Below are 18049 nucleotides of genomic sequence, written 5' to 3' on the forward strand. Positions count from 1 at the left end.
TTTTGGGTAATATCACCCACTCTACCATCCACTCAAACAAGGCTGCAGGCCCCGATGGTGTTTGCCCCAGGGTGCTAAAAGCCTGTGCCCCCCAGCTATGTGGAGTCCTTCGCCATGTCTTTAACCTGAGTTTGAGTCTTCAAAGGGTCCCTGTTCTGTGGAAGACATCTTGCCTCATTCCTGTGCCAAAGACGCTGCGTCCCAGTGGCTCCAAGGACTACAGACCGGTGGCACTGACCTCCCACATAATGAAGACCCTGGAGAGACTGGTGCTGGATCAGCTGCGGCCCATGGTCAGACCCCTCCTGGACCCCCTTCAGTTCGCCTACCAGCCCCGGCTGGGAGTTGAGGATGCCATCATCTTCCTGCTGAACTGCATCCACACCCACCTGGACAAGCTGGCAAGCACAGTGAGGATCATGTTTTTGGACTTCTCCAGTGCTTTCAACACCATCCAGCCAGCCCTGCTGCGGGAGAAGATGGCACCAATGCAGGTGGATGCCCCCTTTGTGTCCTGGATTGTTGACTACCTGACTGGCAGAACACAGCATGTGTGTCTGCAGCACAGTGTGTCAGACAGCGTGGTCAGCAACACTGGGGCCCCTCAGGGGACTGTCCTCTCTCCCTTCCTCTTCACCATCTACACCACAGACTTCAGTTACCACACGGAGTCCTGCCACCTTCAGAAGTTTTCTGATGACTCTGCTGTGGTGGGATGTATCAGCGGTGGTGATGAGACTGAGTACAGAGCTGTGGTAGGTAACTTTGTCTCATGGTGTGAGCAGAACCATCTACAGCTCAATGTGACAAAGTCAAAGGAGCTGGTTGTAGATCTACGAAGGGCCAAAGCACCAGTGACCCCTGTTTCCATCCAGGGGGTCAGTGTGGACATTGTTGAGGACTACAAGTACCTGGGAGTACACATGGACAATAAACTGGAATGGGCTAAGAACACTCAAGCTGTTTTCAGGAAGGGCCAGAGCCACCTCTATTTTCTGAGAAGGCTGAGGTCTTTCAACTGCCGGACAATGCTGAGGATGTTTTATGCGTCTGTGTTGGCCAGTGCTATCCTGTATGCTGTTGCATGCTGGAGCAGCAGGTTGAGGGTAGCGGACGCCAACAGACTCAATAAACTGATCCGTAAGGCCAGTGACATTGTGGGGGTGGAGCTGGACTCGTCGTTGGTGTCAGAGAGGAGGATGCTGGCCAAACTACATGCCATCTTGGACAGTGTCTCCCACCCACTCCTTGACGTGCTGGTCAAACAAAGGAGTACCTTCAGCGGAAGACTCATCCCCCCAAAATGCACCACAGAGCGCCACAGGAAGTCATTCCTGCCTGTGGCCATCAAACTTTTTAACTCCTCCCTCTAACATCACTGCAATACTTGAAATATTGTGCAATATTCTCAGTTTAATACTCCTGTGCAATATACTCTGTTTTCAGTTTAATATTCCCTATTTATTGATATTTATTAATACTTACATTACTGCTGTGCAATATCCACTGTCTAATAAGCTGGTTAATCTGCTACACTTAACTTGACAGCACTCATTATTGCATTATTAATTATTACTTATATTATTACATTGTATTATACTGTACATACTTATCAACCTGTAAATCTACTTTTGTACTTAGACTTATTTTAGCTTTTATACTTTATATCCACTTTGTACTTGTATTTATCTTAGCTGTATTATAGTGTATTATATTTTGATTTTCTTAGTACTTCTATTCCTGTGTGCATTGATGTGATAGTGAGCAGCTGTAACAAAAGAGTTTCCCCTCGGGGATCAATAAAGTATTTCTGATTCTGATTCTGAATAAATATGCTGCATCCAGTACCCTCAATACAAGGGAAAGCAGGACTCAAGATACACCCAACTAACTCAACTCATGGAGGACGTAACACACGCCCAATGAGGTGGAAAAGAACTACTTTCCTTAGTTTGGAGGCTTAGCGAGTGTTGACACAGCACAAGTCTGGAGGTCAGCTTCACCAAGGCAAGAGGAGGAGATCCTGTCCACGGCAATGCGAGGACCAGAGAAGATCCAGTCCACGGCGAGGCGAGACAGAAGTAGCTTTCAGCAGCTCGGAGAACATCCAACCAGATTTTTTTCCCGCTCTAAGAAATCTGACGTCTTTATTGGGAGTGGGATCAGCAGCTGGCGAATGAGATTGCTGATGTAATAGGGTTCAGCCGGTGCGTCACTTAGCAACATGTGCCTTTGTTTTGACAGTTCGTGAAAGACAGGTAAACAACGTGCCCACTATGCCACAGCAAACAATTCAATCATTTGTCAATTGCTCCCATAGTGCACAGCAACGTTATTAAAAATCACACCATTAAATATTATACAAAATTCACAATATAAAGTTTACCATAAGTCACACTGCTTAAACACAGTGGTGTTCTGCACTCTATGACACTCCTCCCCCCTTTAACAGTTGTTGTCCCGACAAAGTCCTAATATCCATACCTGGATGTCTGCTGGTCTGTGTGCTTTATAAAATGATGATTTCTTGACAAGAAAAAAAAAAAGGAATTCGGATTTTATCTACCTGGTCTTGATCTACCTGAGCGGGCCGCCCAAGTAGATCCTATATATGGGAAACGATGCACCAAGTGCAGGTGTAGATCATCTTGTAGCATCAAGTTCAGAAAGTCTTGATTCTGGTAGTGGTAATGGTGATAGCACAGTATAGACCTAGCCTGAAGTCTCTGTTTTGGAATTTACTTTATAAACTGGCAGTTGAGCCATCTGGCGGGTACAGTGTGTATCTAAGCACTGTTTGCTGTTTAAACAGTCACTGTGTAGCACCTCTGCAATAACAGTCCACACACTTTCATCGCTGTGACTGCTGCTTTAGGAGCCCAGCCAAAATTATAACAATCCAAAGCAGGCCAGCACATGGACAAACCACTGTATGTGTGTGTTTTCTGCAGACTTTGTCTTCGTAAAAAGAAAAAAATATTAGGCACATTAGCTTAGAAGAACTTTTCAACTATGATGATGTCCGTCAGGAGAAATGGATATTAAATCTTCTACAGTTAGAAAAAGTCTGGAATGCTTCCCCTGAAGCATGTGCAGACCGAAACCCACACACACTGGAACGTGCACATTTCCACCTCTCTCTCTCCCAAACCAACCCTAAACAAACCTGCTCTAACACCTCTCTGGGGGACTTGTCGGTTGGCAGCTTATGGACCACACACAGGCATATACACACACACTCACAGACTCGCACAAACACAAGTGCACACACAAGCAAATCCACACACTCTAATTTAATATCCATAACAACATAACCTTGAAGGATAAAATGCAGGACTCATTTAAATGCTAATTTGTTTGTTAACATAACATCAAGATTCCGCGCGGGACAGGTTACGGAACTAGGCTGTCACTTGATATGTATATTTTATTCTACTTTGTTATTTTTATTGGAACTTTGATTATGATAATACAAAACACTAAATAAAACATTAATATAAACAGGAAGGACTTGAGCAACATCTTTTATGTATTCAGGTGCTTATTACCAGGCGGGAAATAAGGATAGAGAGAAAGAAAGAGAAGAGAAAGTGTGTGTGTGTGTGTGTGTGGGGGGGGGGGGAATTCTGTGGATATGTCAATATTGAGACTGATGGGCCAAATCATATTTATTTGTTTGGTATCTCATATGCACACACTTTAACCTGAGTTTATGAACAAGCACACAGTTCCATCAACTCCTTTGGTGGATGAGCATGGAAAATGAAGAGAATACAGAGCAAGCTATGATGATGGTAATGCATATTCCATCTATTTAGTACAAATGGGGCTTATGCAAGTATCTCAGCGTAGTTTTTCTTAATCCTCTTTCCCAGCACTTGTTCTCATTTATGCTATTTCATTCTTCACTAATTTATAGCAGGGGGGAATTTCCCAGTAGGACAGGAAACCAACTTAGTCCCTAGTACCAACCTGCTCAACTCAATTGATGACTACGCAGTCATTGATACTGGTGTAAGCACAACTCATGTCTTTAATCTCTCTCTCTCTTTAATCAAAAACATTTTGGGTTTTTCTGCAGTGTGTAAAGGTACCCTGTGGAGTTTTTTGATCACTAGTAGCTCTATGGGGCAATGGTTTCATGATGAGGTCCCTATTTTGTTTTTATCTCACTCACATGCACAGGGACGCACAAGCACACAGTAAATGCAGTACATATTCCTGCCTATAATTCATCTCTATTCTACTGTTCAACATTTAGTGGTGGTAACACAGCAGGAAACATAGCAATGCTGCAACAAAAGTAGGGAAGAAGATTGTCAGCTAGCAAACATGGGTGTAAACAATGCAGGTCTCAATGTTTTATGAGGAAGGAAATGCATTCAACACACTTGTTAGGCCTCAGGGATACACATGAACTTTGGTGAGAAATATAAAATTTCTTCAATATAATTTACCTCAGAATGTTTTGGGGATTTGATCTCACATTTCCATGTTTTCATGCAGAGGCAAAAGTCTTGACCACTGAAGTGGTGATCAACCCTCACAATCAGGGAAAGTAGAAGTTTCATCGCTAATTTAACTGGTTAATCTAAAAGAAGTGTGGCCCCTGTGGCTTAAGTGTTTCTGGGCCCCTCTTTCCAAAAAATAATCTTAAGGCTAAAATAATGGTAGAATCAGTTTTTTTTAGATTATCGTAGATTACCAAGTGCTCCCAGTCCTCTTGTCGAAGGCTGAGAGCTTCTTCAGAAGGTCAATCTCTTGCGTGAGTCACTGTGCGTGTATGTCTTTTGTGTAGACTTTGTTTTTGTTCATTCCAGATTTTTGTGGTAGTTTAGGTGTATCACTTCCTGGTTTATTTTGTAGTAGTCTCCTTCCCTTGTGTGTCCTGTGTTTTTAGTTCCTGTCTGTGTTTTCCCTCCAGTTTTGATTGTTGGTCCTCCCTTGATTGTTGGCACCTGTGTCTTGTTATCTCACCTCCCCTAGGGTCTTTAGTCTTTTCTTTGTTCTGTGTCGGATCATTGTTGTACTCATGGTGTTGTTCCTTGCCAAGCCCTTGACTGTGATTGTGTTATCTTGGATTCTTTGTTCTCCTGTGGACCTTGTTTGGATTTCGGATTCTGGATTCTGGATTTTGCCTGCTCCCTTGTGTACTGTTTTTCTTCCTTGGACTCACGCCACTGCTTTCACCCATGCTATCCGGTACTCATCTGCATTTTGTCTGCTCATTACCTGTCTGCTCACCTCTGCCTGTTGTTGCCTGCATTCCACCCCACAATAAAAACGGTAGTCATCCGGCTACTTCACCCTAAGACCGCTTCCTCATCATCTGCTTTTGGGTCCACATACCGCCATATAGCACCTCGCCTTACGACAGAATGATCCGACCAAACATGGACCCAGCAGGTAAAGACCCGGAGGTAGCACATTACCACTTAACGCTAGCTAAGTGAGATTCTGCTAGGAAAGCATGAACAATTACTCCGGACTCTGACAGACAGCAAACATGCCATGGTTTCCCAAATCGCACAGCTAACCCAGCAGGTCTCTCGACTCACCACCCAGCTCTCGACAACCGGCACCACCTCCCCTACAGATTCTGGTCACTCTCCACCACTCCGTGTCTCCGCTGGATGGCAGCAGCCATCGCTCCCTGTCGCCGCTGGATGGCAGCAGCCATCACTCCCTGTCGCCGCTGGATCGCAGCCGCACCCTGTCCTCGCCTCCGCCGCTGGATCGCAGCCGCACCCTGTCCTCGCCTCCGCCGCTGGATCGCAGCCGCACCCTCTCCTCGCCTCCGCCGCTGGATCGCAGCAGCCTGCGCTCACTGCCTTTGCCGAACCGCAGCCGCACCCTGTCCTCGCCTCCGCCGCTGGATCGCATCAGCCTGCGCTCACTGCCTTTGCCGGACCGCAGCCGCACCCTGTCCTCACCGCCGCTGGATCACAGCAGCTTGCGCTCACCGCCTTTGCCAGACCTCAGCAGCTCCCTGAACTCTCTGCTGGATCGCAGCCGACTCGTTTCCCGGCTGGATCGCAGCAGTTCCCTGAACTCTCTGCTGGATCGCAGCCGACTCGTTTCCCGGCTGGATCGCAGCAGCTCCTTACTCCCAGCCCTGAGGTTCCGAAAACGGCGCCATGTCCGGAGGTCCAGTCGCCAGTGCCATGTCCTGCTGCCACGCCAGCTCCAGTCCCTGCTGGGTCGCAGCAGCCCCTTGCTCCAGTCCCTGCTGGATCGCAGCAGCTCCTTGTCCCAAGCCCTGAAGTTCCGAAGCCGGCTCCCAGTCTAGCGGTCCCGTCGCTAGCTCCAGTCCCTACTGGATCACAGCAGCTCCTTGGTCCGGCTCCGGCTCCCCGTCTTGCTGTCCAGACGCCGGCTCCATGTCCAGCCGCCTTGCTACCGGCTCCAGGCCCAACCGCCTCGCCGCCCTGCCTTGATGTCCCGCCGTTGCTGGCTCCCGGCTCTGCCGCCTCGCTGCCCTGTCTTGATGTCCCGCCGTCGCAGGCTCCCCGTCCTGACGTCTCATTGCCAGTTCCCGGCCCCGCTGTACCGCCATTGGTCCCTGAGTGGATGGGCAGGCCTCCCGGAAGGTTCAGCGTCCGCCGCCGGCCTCCAGAGACTCTTGGTCTTCGCCACCGGCCTCCCGGAGGGTTCAGCGTCCGTCGCCGGCCTCCAGTGACTCTCTGTCTTCGTCGCCGGCCTCCAGAAGGGCTCCGCCTTCGTCGCCGGCCTCCTGTGACACTCAGTGTTCGCCGCCGGTCTTCTGTCTGGTCTTTGGATGGTGTCAGTCTCCATCACAGACCTCGGGAGATCAGCTCCGAGGTCCCCAGCTCCGCACCTGTCCAGCCCCCGGGCCGTCCGCCCCAAGTCTCTCACCTGGCCCTTGTGTACTGTTTTTCTTCCTTGGACTCACGCCACTGCTTTCACCCATGCTATCCGGTACTCATCTGCATTTTGTCTGCTCATTACCTGTCTGCTCACCTCTGCCTGTTGTTGCCTGCATTCCACCCCACAATAAAAACGGTAGTCATCCGGCTACTTCACCCTAAGACCGCTTCCTCATCATCTGCTTTTGGGTCCACATACCGCCATATAGCACCTCGCCTTACGACAATTTTAGCCTATAGTTTTTTCATGCCTATCAGCATTAGAAACAAATGCAACCTCTTGACTCAAAACTGTTTTGTGAAAGATTGGCCAAATCATTGTAGCACCTGTGATTGTGGTCCTTGTATGTGCAGGGCATACTGTGTGTTTTGTACTGTGTGTTTTAGGGCAAAAAGAGATATCTCTCAGTTTTGGAAACGATATTGCTTCCAGCCGGTATGGGTGGTGTCAGTTGGGACAAAATTGGTGTCAATGAAATGGCCTACAAGGAACAAAACTATAATGAAAAAACACAGGTTGGTATTTTTTTCTTTTACAAAATTGCCCATCTACTTTATTGTCTCAAAATTAAGCCAGTGTATCACAGCCTTTCATGGTTGTAGTCTCTCAGTGAGTTATGGGGCATCCGATGCATTGGTGGCAGAAATCATTTGGGGTATTGTGTGTATGTGTGTGTGTGTGTGTGTTTGCCAGTGAGAGCTTATCCAATCTATGTTCACCCCTCTGTCTGTCTGTCTGTCTACTCCTCTGTCTGTTTAAAATGCTCTAGTGACACAAAGCCGTCCAGTGTGCTCTCATCAAAGATGGACAGCTTTGGTTGGTGGCAGTATAAACTCCACTCCTGCCTCCAGTAGCAACGATACCGCTGTTGTGAGTGTCAACAGGATGAACACTTTAGCGGGAGACTGGTGGTGGTAATGGGGAGGGGGTTGATCTGGCAGGGGCATGACTCCTCATTACCAGTCTCTGCCTTCAGAAATGGAATCTGTTTATTTGGCTGAGTCTCCCCTAAGGGCGTTGAGCTGGCAGGGCAATATGGGCAAGTGTTCTGGCAAACGCGTGTGATTATTATATCACTTACCACAGCTGATCAAAGAGACATCACTTCTGAAAGCGTTTAACTAGCGCACCCAGCTGTGGAAAATATTGAGGCTCGTTTGCTCTCTCTGTTGCTGGAAGGGGATACAGCAACAGTGTAGGCCTGTGGTTGTCATTTTGTGTTGTTTGGGTGTTAAAATGTGTCTAAGTGAGCGCATGTGTGTGTTTATGCATGTGTGGATGTTAATGCGCATGTAGATGTTTATGTATGTGTGCATGATTATTTTTGTGTGCATGTGTGTGGTCTAAGTAAGAAGTACTGGCCCACCCTTCTGCTCCTATGTCTGTATGAGTTTCATACCACACACATAATTGCACTCAAACTCCAAAGCCGTTTCTCTTTTTTTTCATTTCTGACTGAATGGGCTCACTTCAGGAGCGCGTACAGGCTGAGGGAGAGCTCTCTGTCTCTGATGATCTATAGAGTAAGTGGTTTGGATGAGCCTCCTCTTGATGTGAGCCCCACTCCAACTTGACTCGCAGTTCGTCAATGTCGGCTGCAATACACTGAACCATATGTCGGCTCATGGGTCTGTTACACTGAATCAAAGACTGCCTTGTCACAGTGGCAGAACATTTTCATCATTATACATTAGGAGGATCTCCCTGTGTCATCGTATACAATGGGAGTACGGGGGGATTTTCACGCAAGGTGATTTGTCCCTGTTGCCATATATTGTGCCTGAGGTGTTAAGTTGTTGGCAAGTAGGACTATGAATCATGTGACTACCTGAGAGGACAGTGATATAGTGAAGTTCTTTTCTATTCTGTAGCCAAGCTCTCTGGCTCTATAGCCCTTTTCGGACATGGAATATGCAACATTGCTGTCTTCATCTGTCTGTTAAAGTTTTGTAATTCAGACATAATTATCCTTTACGTTAATGTCCCTAACGGCTACATTCAGACATTACCAGACATTTATGGAGAGAGCCACGTGCTTGCATGATATTTTGAACCTGGTGTTATGAGGAAGGAGTGTCACAGTGGTAAGATGAAAAGTTATAATATGAAGGAAGAAGAGTGTTGGTATCTCAATTTCATCATTTAACATTATTAGCAAATTCTGCTGGCTATTTTTAAAGTCAGACACTGCACAAGCATAGAATGACAAGACAGTGATTTGAAACTATTTTTGCTTGTATGCTATATTTTAAGCATTTTGCTGGATATTCATTAATTCATCCATGCAGTTGGCATGAATTAACGTTGAAATATAGAGAGGGAGTACTCATTTGATCATTGTTGTGGTTGTACGAAAGTTCTTTTTTTACTCTCTGTTTCCCGCACCATGAGTGGAAAAATTATTTTTATAGATTGATCTGACATGGTAAGAATCTCCTGGGCAACTTAAAATTGGCACATTCGCAGGGTTTTGTGGCTTATTAAACAGAATTTATTTTCTTTGTCCATAAACGATAATAATTACATATTATATACATTTAATATTATATACATTAAATGTTACAGCGCTCTTCATAAGGAAGAACAAGACGCACATTTAATCGTTGTCTGTGCATATTTAACCTTATGCTGCAGCAGTCTTTATGTTAATCCAATGGCATTAAATTCAGACTTGTTCCGTGTTTTCAGAGTTACAGAGATATTACTAAGTCGGACCTGCCTAGTGAGATTGCCGTCATGACTTTTACATAAAAGTGAGTCAGGTGCTTAGTCAGACATGAGACTAACCTGACACAGTTACGTAACCAGATGCACGTGTGAAAGGAGCTTATGAGTGTAATTACTACATTTATACAGTCTGGTGTAAATATTCAGACTGTGGCATGGTTAGATTTTTCAGGCAGTGGTGGGCAAAGATCAAGGCTGGGAGTGAGGGCATGAAATAACAGGAGTAGTGCATCCTGCCAATGTTATCAGTTTCAAGTCTGTATGCACAGTCACGCCAAAGTTACAATAGGAATACCTTGGCAGACCCACATTTACATGCATCTATGCGTTAAGCACACAAGCGCACACATACATGTGTTTTAAATGAAGCAGACAGGCAGGAGTATAATAGTAAGTGGCAGGAATGGGGTTAGGTTTCCCATAGGTCCGGCTGCACCATGGTGGGCAATGGGTTTAGAAGTGGGTCCAGGAGTGTGTATGTGTGTATTTACACATGGGTCTGCCAGAGTGAGAGTGTGTTTGAGATTGGGTTGTTTTCACAGTAATGCGGGTGGAAGGAGCAGGACCCACCCTGTTACGAACAGAGGACTGATTGTGCTGCAGACAGAGTGGGCTGGATGGCCCGAGCCAGCTTTGGGGAGAACGTAGGTCAGAATGTTTCCCTTAAAGCTGCACCGTGACAGGTGGCAGAGAGACTGCTGTCACATTATATCCCTCCCTACCTCTCAAACCGAAACCACCAAAGATAAAATCATATAGAAATAAACATAGATGTTGATATCTTCATTTTTTCAATATGTAACTGCTCGCTTCAATTAGTGATGCTATAAGGAGTATCATGTTTGGAAGTATAGTCGTGAAAACTGAAAAATTTACCCTGCTCTTGTGGTTCCGTGATCTAAACTGCCATCTTTCATCGGCTATGCTCAAAATCACATCTCTCCCTCCTCACCTCTCAGGCCTGAAGTGTAATTTCCCAGCTCTAAATCCAGAAGTGCTACCTGGGGACACGTTGGGTAGATTACGAGGTTAAGGCTTCATTTTGTCCCTGAGCTGTGGAGAAAACGAAAAGCAACAAACTTGAGTGTGACCTGTGCTGGTTTGTGGTTCCAGGGAGAGCCCAGAGCAGCCCCAAGGCCCTGAGGTGTCTGAACCACCTTCACTCACTTCTCTCACAGCCTCAAACTGTTATTGAGCTGGGGGCCTGGAGGGGCTGGCTGGAAATATTGTTTAATGTTTTTGAACAGAGAAAGGCAAGATGCAGTACAGCTGCACAGGGCCAAAAGCCACAACCCTGATCGTACAAGGTAATGAATGCAATTCACACTTTGTGTGTGTGTGTGAGAGAGATCCATACATGGGCCACTGAGCAAAACTGAAACTAAACATTGATCAACAGTTATTTCCCTTAGACTCTCTATTATTATATAGACTCTCTCTATTCAAAGGAACTCTTTTCCTATGTAGCTGTTAAACAGAGTACATTGCTTTCAAGTCAGGTTAAGTGAACTTATTCTAACTTTGGTTTCTATGAAAATGACTTTTCACGGTTTGTGGAAACAGACCATATCAGAAACAGATATGTTGACCACATCAGGAGAGAAAAACAGAGTGGTTTTATAGTGTATCTGCTGAGACGATCTTTGAAAAATGTTGTTACTGGCGCCATGCAATCTCTGTTAAAAAAATCAAACGGAGATTTTTAGTAGTAGTAGTAGGAAAGGATATTAGTAGTAGAAGTAGGTTTATTTTCTTTTATTTTTAAATCTTTTCTTCGTAAAATAGCAAGACACTAACTACTATTTTTCTATCAATTAATATATTGACTATTTTAGTGATTTAATCTAAACAATTAATTTTCCTCCAATAAATCAAATAGACCATTTAATTTGACTTAATTTTATTTTGATAAATATGTATAATGCATAAAACAAAATGTAAACAAAGGTTTACATATTAAAGTTCAAAACTGTAGGTTTAAACTGCAACTCCAACATGATAAAAATAAACACACACACACTGGCACTCAATTAACGTAAATTAAGCTCAGATTCTAACCTAAACATTTTCTGAAACACGTATTCAATTGAATTTCTAAGGTAGCAGGCAGATTATTTTATGGCTTTAAATTAATCAGCTACACGGACAAGATATATTAAAAACTCTTCTTACTAATGAATAGACAACACTGGTTTCAGAAATGCAACCCGTCACGCTGCGGTGGCCAATCTGGCCATCATCTACGTCTATGCTGAAAAATAGTGATATCACGAAGCATTCTTTGGTTTGTGTTTGTTCGTGTGTGTGTGTGTGTGAGACAGAGTGTGAGTGAGTGAGCTAGCTAGCTAGCTGTGGTCGAGCGACATAAAGATGGAGAGGGAGAGCTGTTAGGAGAAAGCCGGTGAATCAGAGAAATAAAACATTATTTTCTGAATATTTCACAGTGGTACTAAAGCACAAAAACATGCCTGCACTGGCGCGCTGTCATCATGATGCAGCAATTACTTAGTGATATTGAAGAAAAACCATGAAAAACCACGTGTCGGTTAAAAATATTGATGTTGACGCATTTTCAGCGTCAACGTCATTGATTATGTCGACTACTTGCGGCAGCCCTAAAAGGAATAGATCAGGTATCAAGAATCAAATCGACAGGTAAAAAAAAGAATTGTCAGCAATAAAAATATAAATACAATGAATAATCAGTCAGCAGAAATGTATCAATCTGCATAAAACAAATTCAAAGCTAAACATTGTATTGAAAAATGATGTGCAAGACTTAATTTTGGAGAATCCTGACGAATACAACACAGTGGAATGACAATGAAACTATAAGAAAGCATTTTGATAAAAATGTATTTTCAGAAGTGATTTAACGAAGACAACCCTGAGTTCCTCAGGCAGGGCAGGTTGGTCTAGAGCTGGAACAGGAAAGCTTCAGTCCTGTTTAGTCTTCGACCTTATCATGGGAACAGCCAGCAGGTTACTGCCTCAGGACATCAGGCTGTGTACAGTTTGGTAGAGGGGAATAAATCACAAATATAACCAGGGGTGAGGCAATTAAGTGCTAACGCTAATGAGTAAATCTTAAAATCTTACAACAAATAGCCAAAATAAAAACATTACATGTTTTTGTTAGGAGTCGAGCTGCTTTGTGTGTAAAATGTTTCATTTTTTTCTGATTTACTCCTAATAGGAGGACCCCTACAGTAGTTACAGTGTAAGGAAATGAAAGCGTTAATGATAGTTAAGTTAAGCTTACCTTGCCTTGTTTTGACCCCAGTGCATACGCTATGCTATCTTGGCTGCAGGATTTCACAGAGCTTTAGAACGATGTCATATTACTATCTCTTTTGCATAAGGAATTAATTTTCCTTAAGTAAAGGCCCTGTTGACAACCCTAAGCAGTCTGTTTAACTGTATTACCTATCCTGTGTTCGTCTGATCAAGTGTAATCATATCTAGCCTGCCATGGCCCTATTTGCTAAAACTTCTTAGCACTACTTTCATCATTGCTGCAATTGGCATTGTTCAGTTGGATGCATCACTAAGGACAAATGAACCAAATGATTCAGAGGAATCATGCATCATAAATGAGATTCAAAACGATTTCCACCCTTAACAGTGTTTTGTATAGAGTTAAAGAGAAAACTGTTACTGACAGCAGGACATTACACACCAATTCCCCTGGTCTCTCCCTAGCCTTCCCCTGCATTCATAAATATCCCCTCGCCTGCTTCCCCTAATTACCTAGCATGAGCATGGCTGTTTCCACTTCCATCTCACACATAATAGAAACTGCTTTTTAATATCCAGGCATCATAAAATGTCATGCTGACTTAACAGACATGAGGAGTAGGAGTAGCAATAACAGAAGGGGAGGCAGGCCGGGGGGTGGGGGGCAGAATGGGCACTGTTAAGTGTTGCGATACGTGTCAAGCAGGGTAGCAGGAGAAACAGGGGATTGGACCCAAACGCAGACGCAGAGGCAGAGCAGGTACAGTTCAATGATTTAATGAAACAAAATGGCTTACACAGTTTTCAGACAGGCAGTGGCCAAAATCAGGGAAGTAGTTCAGCCAAGGCAAACAATCCAACAGGTAGCAGGCAAACTCCAAAATCCATGTAAGGTCCAAGGGAAACAGAAGATAATTCCAACAGAACACACAGGTAATCAAGGCCGGGATAATTGACAAACGACAAAAACGATCTGGCAAAGACACAAGGGAAGCACACAGACTAAATACAGTCAAGTGAAGGGAGATAACGATACGAGACACAGGTGAAACACAGGGTGGAGCAAACAATCAAAACTGGCGGGAAAGGCAAAGAAAGACAGGAAAAGAGCATTTCAAAATAAAACAGGAAATACTATACATAAACCCTCAAACCATGACAGAGTGGATGGAGTAGATGTTCTAGATCCTGAAGTTAACTCTCCATACTTTCTTTCTTCCTTGCATCTTCTGTCATTCCTTCATCTGTTTTTCTTTTCTTTTGTAATGTGTTACTTCAGTCATTCCTTTCCTTTTACTTTTAATACTAAAATGTTAGGAAACAGATGGAAGGACCAGTAATGTTAACTTTTTCTTCCAGTGGAATAAAAAGAACTTAGGAAAAGTAGCTATTGTACCGGGGTTTGATAGCATTTAATCCAATCCGAATCCAGTATCCAATCCATTTATCAAATCTGAATCCTTTCAAATCTCGTTAAGTTTAGCTTTCATCATTTGCAAGTAACTAAAGTTATAAATAACTACAACTCAGAGATTCAGTTTAGATCTGTGATCACCTATTGTTTGGTAAGAAGCCAGAAATACTCCAGTCTTTAGTGGTAGCTACTAAATTAATCAACATTAACATTATTTAAGGTATTCAATTTTCACAACCTGTAGCTACAGTCTGAAAATGAGATGAGCAGCAGAAGATATGAAATGTTGATTGTTGATCTATCTATCTATCTATCTATCTATCTATCTATCTATCTATCTATCTATCTATCTATCTATCTATCTATCTATCTATCTATCTATCTATCTATCTATCTATCTATCTATCTATCTATCTCTAAAATACTAGAGGTCCTGATTTACAACTATGAGGTTAATGAGCTCGAAATATTAATTTGATATGCATAAAATGTTTAACTGGAACTCTCCTATAACCTGCCACAATGAGCTATATCATTTCTCTAGAGAAGAGTTGCCACTCTGTTGAACAACAAAAACACAGTTCACTCACGTAGAGAGTGATGTTACAGAGTGATGTCTCTTTTCACTCACAAACAATGTTTGGTGAGTACAGTCAGCGGCTTGGAGAGAGCACATTAACCAGCAGACAAAGTTTCAGTGTAGCTGTTACGGAATTAACATTATTAATCTACCTCCGGTGACGTTGGTCATTTCAACCGGTGAAAGCAACGTTCAGCACCGGCTATAAATGAGAAACCTGCTAACATTTTGTGCATTATGTGTGTGTGTGTGTTTCTTTGCTAATAAGAAATAACAAGGAGAGATAAAAGGTTTGATAAAAGATTTATTTGCGTCTGAGCTTAATTAATCTAGGTATTTTGCCGACTAGGAACCTGTTCCAAAATGGAACATGCTATCGGGACCCAACCGTACCGTTAACTTCTTATTTGTAGTTTCAGTTTGCTTAATTTTGAGGGATTTTTTTTCTCATCATCAACGGACCACTAAATAAGGGCCAAGATCCAAGATCCCTCTCTAACCTTAGCCTCCATATTTTTATGACATTTCCTTATTCTAAAACTTTAGCAGCTCTCATCAATCCAAAACAGTCAGTAGATTTCAGATTAGTTGACTTTATAGTCAGCTTAGCTTTTATAGCTTGTCATTACTCAGACATCTGAAGCATTTCAACAAGACCATTAGTCAACCTGTAGCCAGCACCACCCACTGGGACAACAGAGACGAATGACCTGCCAGTTTTGGCTGCATTTTTCACCATCCTAAGGAAAGACAGAGATGGCTTTCAGAAGTGAGAAAAATCAAGTTGCACCCCATGTTAGACCTTGTTTGGACTGAAATGATATGAAGTCATAATTTAAAAGAGCACCTGCTTGTTACCTGCTCTGATTCTGACATGTATTTTCACTGAGTCTGTCAGTTCTCAGGTGCTCTGGTCTTGTTTGGCATAAAGGGCATAAGTGGGACATTGTGATGGCTGTTGAATTTCACTTTTTAAAAGATAAAGTATAATAATATCCACTCTTCCCGTTGGCTAGGCCCAGCCTCCTTCCTGCCTCTGTGGGCTTTCAGTAATTTTTCACTGGGCAGTGTGTGATGGATAGGTTGTATTTATTCACTTCTGGGCGTCTGCTATGTGAATATGACTCATTCTGGGCCATTACGTATTCATGGCTTGGGATAGGCTGTATACAGGAAGTTATAATTAATGTGTCACAGTAGGAGGTGTTGGTAGAAGGCAGGTTTGTTGGAGGGCGTTGTGGAGCATAATGTGATTTACAGTACAAACAACTGGGAGGATGTTTGTCTGCTGTCCAAAAAATGAAAGGCAGTGCTTCCATCTCAATTCAGTCCCTGATAGGTCTTTCAGCTTAATAATGTCCTGCAGAACACAACCCGCACTGAAAACACTACAAAGGATCTTGAATGTCGATAATATGATTCTTTGTGCAAGTGTCAGGAATTACTGGAGTGTTATGTCTCTCCATAATTTGTTCTTTTACCGATCATTATTGGGGGAGGTTCATGGAATCAACTATATCCTGCATAAATGGCCACAAGTCAAGCAGCTGTTTCACATATCCAAGATTTTTCTCCTCTTGGCAGACACATTCTGTGGGCATTCACAAGCAATTTCAGCTAGGCCAGGCAGAGGCCTGGTACTCACGCGAGGAATTATATTGTTTGATTGTCTTCATCCGTGGTGATGGTAGAACTAACCTCAGTGAGCTTTATGCTCTTCCTTTAATGTGTATTGAAGATCACATATTGTAGTCTAGACCTTCTTTTAGACACGTCTAATATTTGATTCTCACAGATTTATAAGTATATTTATGTATTTGTTCTTTATTTTTTCAATTCAAGTTTAGCATATTTATTTTATTTACATGTTTTATTTGCATTTTCCTAATTATTTTTAGAAAAATTTCCAGTCAAGTTTACTGTTTAAAATGTATTACCTTTTTCTGTCATCTTTGTTTATAAGGTTTAATTTAATGATTATTGTCATTATTGATTTTTCTTTTATTAATCAATTCATTGTTTGGTCATAAAACTGTAAAAATTGCCCAGCACAAGGAGCACCAAATCCTCACATTTGATAAGCTGCAACCAGAGAATGGTTGGAGTTTTTGCTTGACTAAAATGACTTAAATGATTAAGCGATTACCCATCAACCCATTCATTTTATTACTATTATTTATTATCACAACTTTTTAATAACCATAGTTGAACTTGAGTTGTGTTTATGTTAAAGAAAAAAAAAAAAAAAAAAAAAACCCTAAATATTCCGATCACTGTCAGCCTCAAATATCCAGTATTGGTCAGTATTAGTCACCATCCTCCCCTGACCAACAGGGGAGTTGGCAGTGCCAGGGACATACGGCAAACAGCGACAATAAAAAGCAAATTTCCAGTAATGGATGTGTTATGAAACATCAGCATCATATCTTGTACAAAAAAGCACGGGGTTACCTGTGTTCATGTAAGTGTGTACCTCTGAGGTCCACTTCAATTCTACCAATGAAATATTTTACGGTGTCAGTCTGGGTGTGCTTCCCAACACCTGTGTTTATAGTACTCTGTGTGTGTGTGTGTGTGTGTGTGTGTGTGTGTTTCTCTGGTCTTTAGTTTTTTTGAGTTGGGTTTGGCTCTTTGCTTATATTAATAATTCGTCCCTCCTGATAATGTATGTAGTCCATCCCTCCTCTCCCAGCGCACAGTGCTCCCTATCTCCACCTCCGTCTGGCTCTGGTGTGGGCCAAGGTCCTGAGTAATAGCCAACCTTAATCACAAACCATTTGTTAGTGTTTGTGGCTCTGACCATTTCCAGGTGCATGACCTGATTTTCCTGCTGGGTAGGTGGTCCTGAGGAGGCACGGGACCGTTTATCACAGAGCAATAGTCCATTAGAGGGAAGACCTGTGTGAATGTGTGTATTTACTGGAGTAATTTATTTTCTAATGCAAAATGTCAGACACAGTTATGGTTGTCCTTTCTATCTTTTTCATTCACTCATTCTTCTGCACAGCTCTCTGCTGTAAAGGGTTCTTTCCTTCTCTGCGCCAGTTTGTGTAAATATGACTGCTGCCCTGTATTTGTGGATGTCAGCAGATCTAGATCCCTCCACTGAGCATTATAACCTTGTAGGCAGAAGCAGGTTTCAGGCCAAGGCAAACATGGTAAAACCAGTGTGAGACCAGTGCTGAAGTTAAATGGCAACATAA

Source organism: Siniperca chuatsi, linkage group LG1 (assembly GCF_020085105.1).
Source record: "Siniperca chuatsi isolate FFG_IHB_CAS linkage group LG1, ASM2008510v1, whole genome shotgun sequence".
Lineage (NCBI taxonomy): Eukaryota > Metazoa > Chordata > Actinopteri > Centrarchiformes > Sinipercidae > Siniperca > Siniperca chuatsi.